At 34.9% G+C, this 10,299-nt stretch overlaps 1 long non-coding RNA gene across 1 annotated transcript; it reads left to right on the forward strand.

Moving 5' to 3' along the window:
• The first annotated feature begins 4,215 nt into the window (after positions 1-4,215).
• LOC149558476 (uncharacterized) lies at positions 4,216-4,583 on the forward strand. The gene is made up of 2 exons (XR_016352465.1): positions 4,216-4,295; positions 4,391-4,583. It is a non-coding gene; the product is annotated as an uncharacterized LOC149558476 (long non-coding RNA).
• The last annotated feature ends 5,716 nt before the right edge of the window (positions 4,584-10,299 follow it).

A 10,299-nucleotide genomic window follows, 5' to 3' on the forward strand; every position in this document is an offset into this window, starting at 1 on the left:
GAAATTGTGGCTTATGGTGGGGTTTCAGTGCTTATTGAGGTTTGCTGGTCTGATTTGCCGGCGGTTAGAGCACCTGCTGCAGGTGCATTGAGGAATGTGGCCGAGGTATAGGAGATAAGATGGGCCATGGTAGAGGAAGGGGTGATCCCTGAGTTGATAAGTCTGGCGGTCTCAAATTTGATACCACAGACATACTCCTCAACAGATTCAGGAGATGGAAGCGCTTTTCAAAGAGTGCCATCATCCAGATGAGAAGCAAAGGTAGCTTTTGAGTAAGCAAACGGGTCTTGCCCCCTGCCAGATTAAGTTCTGATTCTAGAATCAGAGAACCCAGATGAAATCTCAGCACGAGCGACATGAAAACTCTCTACTCATGTAGGGTAACGAAAAGCTTCGATTGGAGAACATGGCAATCTAAGAAGCGCTGAGAATTTTTTAAAATTTTGCAACGACAAATGCCATCCTCATACAAAAAAAGAAGGGAGGATAGGCAAGACAGATATCAAAAGAGCACAGAGTTTCTAATAAGGAAAATCCTTTGGCGGCAAGCCTTCCAAAGGGGGTTAGATGAAAACTAATAGAAAATAAGAATTAACCTGCACAAATTAGAGCAAATAGAAGTTAATTGGGTTTGGCGGTAAACCATCCAAATCCAAAAAAAAATCAATTTCTTCCAACTTAAGAAGATTTTAAAAAATAGTGAAATCTCTCTCAAGAGTCTCCTTCAAACCGTACCTTCATGCAAACACCCAAAACAAAGATTAAACCTGGCTCTGATACCATGTTAGAAATGAAAAAAGAAATATGTAAATAAGCAAAACCAAGAAAGAATCTAAGTGAGTAAATGCATGATAAGATATTACCATAAAATAGGAGAGAGAAAACTTCAAGCTCCAACACCATGAGACAAGATATTTGGAAAGGGGAAAGCAAAGAAAACCCCTTGTGACATTATGAATGAGGCATGAAAAGCCTAAGAAGGAAGAGAGAGAAAGAGAGAGAGTGATAGAGAGCAATGCTCATACAATAGTTGAGAAGAGGAAGAAACCTCATCATTAAATGAGAGAAGAGGGTCATCTCTTAAATAGAGATGAGAGAGAGGAGTTAGAATGTAACTCCCATGTCTATGAACGCCACCATTCATAAGTGTGTGAGGCCAAGTATGAGATTCCTCTTAAGGAGGAATAATCTAAAATTAGAAATTACAATAAATATTTGTCTTCACATATTCCACTAGATGACAAAATAAGATGTAGTGGAAAAAGGACAAAAAAGAAATATATTAGGATACCTTGGCTTATATCCTAATATATTACAACAATAAAGAAAGGAGTTCTAACCTTGGTTTATAAACACACCAAGGAAAGATTACAACTTCTAACACGCCCGGAGGGGATGCTAACGATGCTCCCGGCTCATCTACACATGAGCAGGTAAAACTCATTTGTAATTGTGCAAACTAGATAGAAGCAAAATGTTATTTTTTTAATGTTGTTTTCTTTATTGTTTTGGAGTAATTTTGATAATACTAATACTATTTTTGTCATAGAGGGCTAGTGGTCAGAGGGAGGGAAAGGAACCTGCAGTCCCTTAGCAGGCCCCCCTTGAGGAGGACCCTTTCTATATCGATTTAGCAGAGACTGATGACCCGATCGGTTCGATTAAAATTAATTTAAAGAAAATTAGCAAAGAAATTCTACATTTGGCAACCATAAAGCCTATGACTCAACAAATAAAAGATAGGGCATCTGAATTATTGCACACCTCTAAGTCCTTAAAAGTAAGTATTAATGAAATTTTTAATTATAACAAGAGTTCAATAATGGTTTTTATGTTATGCTCTTTTATGGCATTAATTAAAATATGGATGCGTTGTCTTTACAGAGTTTTTTGCTTGATTTCGATCCCCGTTCCCATGATGAGGGTGCTGTAGGTGGTTCAGGTAGATCGCATGTTCCATTCTCCACTTCTGTTTTCCACTAAATATATATAGGAATGATCATAATCATTGACAATACATGCTCGAACAATCCTTTTTTTTAATGCTCTAACAATCTTGTCCATGCTAGTCCACGCGTTCTATATTTATGCATGCTCTAACAATTTTATTCTTCAGCTTCACATCAATTGAATCCTACGATGACGCCGCCTCTATCTAGGACAACCACAAATCTCTTTCTGACTGTTGAGTCAGGAACACGCAGCTTACATGCATCGACTGTTGCACCATCTACTGGTACACAAATCCCTCTTTTTCTCTCTTATGACAGCAACAAACAGTTTCTTTTTTACAACTTTATAACATCAATTATCATTTGTTCTTTTATACTTCGATCATGACAAAGACTTATGAAACTTATGAAACTTTTTGCAATAGGACCTACAACATCATTTCTTGGATGTTCCTAGTATGGGAACGGTGAAGGATGTCACATTGATCGTCAGCGACGATGAAGGCATTCCATTAAAAGTAGCCAAAGTTCTAGGTACTTTAAAGTTATTATTATTCTATAGTGATATAATAGTAATTTAGTTTTTGATCACTCTTCATCGACTAATGATCCCATGATTGTTTTGTAGGGAATGATCTTTTTTGGAGAAAACTTGGTGATGAGTGTTTGTGAATATTTGGGCCCACCATGCGTACCTGGTGGAACATCATATCCTAACTAAAACCCCAAACCACTATTTTGATTTCATATCATTGCTATAATAGTTTTCCTTTTTGTCCATTTCTTGAACTATATTAAAGGTAGCTTCACTTCATTTATGAGTCTAACATGTTTTTTTTTACTTAAAAGGTGGAATCACCAACGCAAACCGTTGAAGGGTGATCTTATAGAGAGCATGACCCAACTCTTTGGACCTCGTGCATTCGAGAGAAACAAGCTCCTTGAAAAAGCTAGTTTATGTTTGAAGTATATTAGGGACCAGTACAAAAAAATTTACGGGATAACCCCAGGTATGAGCGTCTGCCCTATGTTCCTGAGGCTGAGTGGCAGGCTTTGATTTTGGATGGAAAGTATAAAGCTGACAAGAAAAATAATATTACACTAGTGGAGAGTATAGAAAGGTATGTGATACTGTTGAGAATCTAATTATGTACTAATTAACCTCCATATTTATACTATCTAACATATTTCAAACTTTTCATAGATTGCCTGACACATCAAAGACAACAAAGGCAAGACTAGAAAAGCACGGGACACACAAGCTCGGTTCTGGTGGTTTTTTGAAACTTTTTGCAAGAGTTGTAAGTATTAGTAAATGAAAAATTGTATCAAATTTTTTATATAATGTGAAGGGAAATGCTAGGACTCCCTTATTTAGCTCATCAATTATAAATAGGTCAATAGAATATAATAACAGTACTGGATTTTCATATTCAATATAAACAATTCAATAATTGAAGTCAAGACTCTACAATCTAGATTAGTGAAGAAAACTTGTGATTCACTAATATGACATTATTTAAAATCTCACCCTTGACTGAATTTTCCTCCAATAGTTGAGAATAAAGGCAGTGATCGAAAGAATGAGGGAATGCAGCAGCACTTGCAGTCATTTTTATTTCCAAAGAGCTGAACTAACTCTTACCCAACTTAAGAATTTGGAGAAAATATGTTGGTACAACCAAAGCATACAAACACGCAACATTTATATAGTAGATTGCTCCATCAAAACTGCTTGATTTTTCTCCTATTATATTGTGATGGATATAGATGATTTGCTGTTGATATTTTAACTACCCTCCATTGGTTGATGAAACAATGCAAGTAAAATTTACCATACCACACAAAAATGCAGGGCTCAGAGTTCAAGAGATGCCTCACAAAAGACGATAAGAGAATTGGCTTCCAACAAGGCTATAGAGTCGTGGCTAAATGGCTACAAGCTGAAATTAGTGTGGAAGGTTCTAATACTGATGCATCTCAGCCACAGGTAAATAAGCTAAATGAAATTTATTTCAAATTGAATACTTTACCAATTAGTCTATTTGATGTTAAGTTCCAATATAAAGTTAGTATATCTATTTTAAGTAAGCAATGATAACAATGCGTAGGATGTTGGAATGCAGCCTGACAATCCTTCTACACAATCTGTGGATGTCGAAGGTTCGCATGATGTGCATCCCAGTGGTGGAGGTATACATTTTCTATTAAATTTTTTATATGTAATTGCAATTGGTGTTTGGATTAATGTAAGATTTTGTATAGCAGCTATAGAGGATCGAGGGGTCGATGTTCATGACCGTGTTGACGTTGAGTCCAGACAAAATGATGTGGTCAGATCAGGTAAAGAGACACAGTTATGTTATTTAAAATAATTAAATACTTGTAACAATTATAATAAATTATTTTTAATTTAACTCTTTTATTTGTTATTGCAGAGGACCCCCCTTTGCAACAGCATAGGAATTTGAGATCATCAAGAACAGAGAATAAAACAACTGATGAGGGGGGAATTGATGATGACACTGATGCTCCTCTTAGAGCTTACATAGAAAAAAGAAATAGAAAGAAAAAAAAGAAATGATTGTCACTACATACCTTAATTGATAATGATTGTATTTTATGTCTCAATGAATTTAATTATGTGCTAATGAATGTTCATGAATTATGTGTTAATGCAGAATATTGATGAATGTTGCATGTTAATGAATCTAATGTGTTAATGAATGTTATCATGTGATATTGATTGAATGTTATTATATGATATTGATTGAATGTTACATTTTATTAATGGTTGAAAGAATGAATGAATGTTAGATGTTAACGGGGAATGTAGAGTGATGTTAGGGGGAGGGGGTGGGGCCAAATGAGCTTTCACCTTCACGTGGTTGGCCCTGTTTAGTAGAGAATATTAAACTATTCTCGAAACAAAGTGAAGCTCAATAAGATACTCAAATAACCACCCTACCCCAAAACACACGAATGTGTGTTAATTCTCCATATAGGTTGTGATACACTCATAAACTCCAATGCTTCATAAGAGATCACCACCCTTATATCAATTCATAGTACAACATTTGAACTCCAATGGCTATGCAAGGACTTCATAAGTACAAGGGTTACACATATCAAGAAGGGTTAATGTTGTAGTATGTAGAATGAGAGACTAGCCATATTGATAGTTTGATAAGATGGTTTGGCTCTTCCTAATGGGTTTTACAAATACCACATAATCAAATCATCTTGGATTAGCCATATTATCCATTATTGTTGTAGTATTCTATTTTATATCACATACACTCTCTTTCACAAAAATATTTATGCATGCCCTTAATCTCCAATCGATGCATCCCATCTCTTGGTAACATTCCCTTAAGCCAATTTGTCCAACAATTTGGATATACTATTTGTACTCCCATATTATGTTGTGATTCTAGCATGTGTTGTGCTCCATTGGTATTCTTTTTTATTTCACACACACTACGCACTCTTACTCATTCACACATATCCACACCTTATATTTTTCCAAGATAGAGCCTTTAAAATTTATATTTGAAATCTAAAATTATTTCCATCCCATTGATATTGATATGGGAACCCTAGAGTACTTGTATGAATGGATGTGTATTTTCATTCCCAACTCCTTGTAAATGCAAAGATGTCAGCAGTTCAATCAACAATATAATATTGCTTTATCAATCTTATGCAATCCCTTGCAAGCAGATTAGAAGCTCCCCAAAGGACAGTAATTGCTCCCCCTGCATATTCGCTACTGCTATGTCAAGGTAACTTTAAGGATTTTATAAATGAGAATTTGTGTCAATGATTAGCAATTTTATCCATTGTGTTGGCACATCATAGCCATGGTCCTCTTAATTGAATGAGGTCTTATTTGTGGCATTTGTCCCACCACACAGCTCCTTTATTTGGTTCACCTAGCAGATGAGTTACCCAAAATAATTAACTTTTTAGTCTCAGTGCCTTATTAGTATCACACTTCATTATACTTCTACCTTTGTGAGATATATAATTGTTGTTTTATTCATATAAGTCATTGGATATGTAAAAGTCGATATGTCCTCCAGAAATTACGACTTGAGATTAGGAGCTAAGAATAAAATAAATCCATAATATTTCATTATGTGCCATCCCAATATACAGTTTTGTGGTTGTTATTGTTTTAAGTATGAGGTCAATCATCTGGTACCAGCAATGCTTGAATATTGTCTTTGTCTTCACCAAAATAAAATTCTCCACCAACATAGACAAATTGCAATTATGATCTGTAATTGTAGAGTGCTCTAAGAGGCCATATGCAGATCATTTCCACTGCATGATCTATAATCGTAGAGTGCTCTAAGAGGCCCTATGCTAGTAAGGAGGAAAATCAAACTTGTTGACTTCTTGCCTCCAAATCTGACAAGAACTCCACAAGCTCTTCATCTAAAAACACAGTGATTCTTTTCAAACGCAAATACATCACTAGCAATTCATTTTGTTTGGCCCGTCACAATAAGCACAACATTTCTCCTTTCCATGTCACTGTTTGTGATTGCTATTACATCACCTTTGCCTATATAAGCTGAGTAGAAATGGATCAATCGAGAGCACTTTATTATGAATTTAGCTTTCAAATTGCACAACACTAGTTCTTTTGAATCATAAAAGATGGTAAACAAAACTTGTGAAGCCTAATGAGCATTTTGTGCCTCCTTGAGGTACTCAAATATATGAGCAAAATTACTACAAACTGTCAAAAAGCTATGCAGATCTTTCACACACAATTTTCATTTCAAAAATAGAAGTAACATCATTTTTGTAGCTTCCTGTGTCATTTGTAGGCAAATCATCTTAGTGAATACTGTAAAAAACAAACAAAAACAAGTTTTTATACCCCTATGCAAAAATCGCAACTACTTAGGGTATAGTCCCATGAAGAGAGGGGAGCCACTTAAACTGCTAAGAAGTTCAAGAGACTCATAAATCAGCTGGTCCCATGGCTTTTATAGGGAAAATTGTACTAAAAAAAAATTGGTTGAAATTTTTTGGGACATTAGCAGTCTCATAATTCTATGGCAGTAATTAATGCTAAAATAATTAATTGAGAGTCTTTGTAATGGCTGATGTATTTGATGTGCAACAACTAAACCAAATTAGGAGTTAAAACAAAGCTAGACTTTTTCATTAAGAACTACAACCCCCTCATGGATCGTACATCATAGCAGCCAGCCTTACTGGCTCATCTAACAAGTGTTTCTTTGTTGCTTGGCATTTACCTTTTGTAGTTTTTGATTGATTTTGAGGGTTTGACCTAGAAGTTAAATACATTCTAGTTCTAAGCTAATGCAATGTATTTCTTTTCCCTTATGCATAATTTTGAAATACTGCATATCATAAATACATGTTTGATATTTTTTTGTGAAAACACACCCATCCTCCCAAAAAAATATCATCGTAACACCATCATAAGTTTCACACATGACAATTTTTTTCCCATTATTTACAAACATTTCAATGTAGTAAACATATAATTATTGCACTATATCTTGCACACTTTTCTTGTAGAATATATAACTATTGCAGGTTACATAAAAAGACTTTAACAAGATAAATCTAGTTGACATGGGGAGAACTATTGTTTGCACAATCCATTAGCCTAGTATTGATATCTTCGAGGTATTTGACGAGGTAAAGATTTGGTTTTCTTAAAATAGCTTTGTGAAGCACTTGAAATTGGCATCTTCTTAAAGCTAAATGAAATATGTTGTAGCTATTCTTAATGAAGCGAGGAGGTCAGCTTATCTATGCAGGTCCACTTGGTCACAATTCTAAAAACTTATAGAATATTTTTTGGTAAGATGCCATCCACTACGGTTTTATTCTGTTGAGAGATTTAGATCTGAATTTGGTACCTTTTGATGAGCAGTTTGAATTTTGGAGTTGTAAGTAGTCATAGTTTATTGTACTAGAACCAATAGGAAGTTGATTTTATATACAAGGAATTGGTCATGCCGGATAGTGTTGACCACTAATCTTTTAGCAAACATTCTCAATACATTGAGCTTAAGAGTCAAGCACTAGCTGCAATCATCATATATGTTTCAGCTAATTGAAAATGATTCATGTAGACCATTGAGGGGGTTCCACAGATCAAGGAAGGTTATAATCTAGCTACGTGGATGCTGGAAGTAACTTCTATGTCAGAAGAGTGTCGTCTAGGTGTCAACTTTAGTGAAATCTATAAATCATCAGAATTGTATAGGTGAGTGAGTTTGCCTTATTGATCTCTTCAGTCTATTCCAATAGATTTTACATTTTATTTTCTATCTTGTACATTTTCCTATCACAGGAAAAACATGGCACTAGTAGATAGTTTGAGCAACCCAGTTCTAGGCTAAAGAGAGCTTCATTTTTAGACAAAGTACTCTCAGCCCTTTCTAGCATAATGCATGGCTTGCCAATGGAAGTAGCACTGGTCCTACTGGATAAACCCTCAATAAAGGCATCCAAATATCAATTGAACGATAGCTTAAAGCACAAATTTTTATTTTTTTTGTTTTAATCCTTCGACCGTCGCAATTGTGACGATGTTGCCGTCGTACCTACAGTAACCTCGACTCAATTGGAGGGGTTGGTGTCGCAATTGTGATGGAAAACACAAGAATTGTGACGTGGTTTCCATCACGGCTACCCTCCAATTGTGACAGGGTTGCTGTAGGTGCGCGGAAATCACGTCGCAATTGTGACGAAAAACACAAGAATTGTGACGAGGATGACGGGACAACAAGGTGGCTTCATAGCGACGGATAGGCATCACAAATGTGACGGCAAGGGTAGACGTCGTAAATTGCGATTAATAACTATGACGTCTATGTCTATCGCAGTGGTGACACATTGTTGTTGTAATTACGACACATAGCTGTCGCAAATTGATACCAAATCTATTAGTGTCACAATTATTTGTGTGACAAGGTGATGTCTGTTAACATACTTTGACAATTTTGGTTATGCTTTGTTTTCCTCATTTGGTCTCTCAACTTCTTAATCACTATGTAGTTCTCTATCAAGTAGTTAAACATCTCTTTCATATACACTAATCTTAGAATCAAAATGCACCTCAACTTCATTCTGTAACTCAATACCTAATTGTAGCTTGATTCTTAATTCTAACTCAACATTCATAGTGTGTGGCTTGGTAGTCATTGAAACTTGTTATTGATTTGCAACTTGATTTACATCATCTTCATCAGCAAACATACCTTCATAAAAGTATGCAAACGATCTTTATTCCTTTGGTTCCTTCATAGGTTCATCCTTATGTACTTCTGTATATTCATCAAATTTCACATTTGCACTATTCACAACTTTTTAAGTGTTAGTATTTATACACTTAAAAAGCTTTACTTCTTGTGGAATAGCCAAGGAATATAGCTTCTTCACTTTTTGCATCTAGTTTACCATTCCTAAAATCTTTAAGAATATAACACTTGCATCCAAATACCTTAAAATATTTTACAATGCATGAGTATCCATACCATAGTTCAAAAGGTGTTGAATGAGTACCTTTCTTGACTTTCCAACATCTGTACTTATAGCCTCTCTCTAGTATTCCAAAGCAACATTCTTCTCCATCATGAGTATCCTAGCACATTCCATTATAGATATGTTCCTCCTTTCAGCAATTCTATTTTGTGGAGAGGTCCTAGGAGTAGATGTCTATCTTTTGATTCCTCTATCATTACAACACATTTCAAACTCATTTGATGTAATTTCTCCTCCTCTGTTAGATCTCGAACATTTTTTACTTTTACCTATTTCCTTCTCAACTCTTGCTAACTACCATTTAAACATTTGGAAAGCATTATATTTTCTTTGTTTAGAAACATAATTGTCATCATCCTAGAATAGTCATCAACAAATATCATAATTTACTTATCACCTTTGTAGCTTTGCACATCAATTGTTCCATACAATTTGGTATGAACAATCTCCAAAATTCCTTTAGAGGTATGAGTCTTACTCTTAAAATATGACTTAGTTGTCTATCATAGTTGAAATTCTTTGCAAATTATATTGTCAGGTTTCTTCGACTTAGGCAAACCTCTTACTCTTCTCATGTTACTAACACTAACCAAGTTATCAAAATTAATATGACATAACCTCTTGTGCAATAACTACACATCATCAAACTCTACAATTACACAAGTAGCATAATCTATATCAAGAAAAAATAGATTACCTCTAGCTTTATCACTTTTTCCAATTAGTTTTCCATCTATATCATATATCTTACCAATCTTGTTCTCAAACTCAACCTTATAACCTGATGTAGGAAAATATTGGATTT

This window comes from Cupressus sempervirens, chromosome 5, assembly GCF_028749045.1.
Source record: "Cupressus sempervirens isolate cs-2001-9-10 chromosome 5, ASM2874904v1, whole genome shotgun sequence".
Lineage (NCBI taxonomy): Eukaryota > Viridiplantae > Streptophyta > Pinopsida > Cupressales > Cupressaceae > Cupressus > Cupressus sempervirens.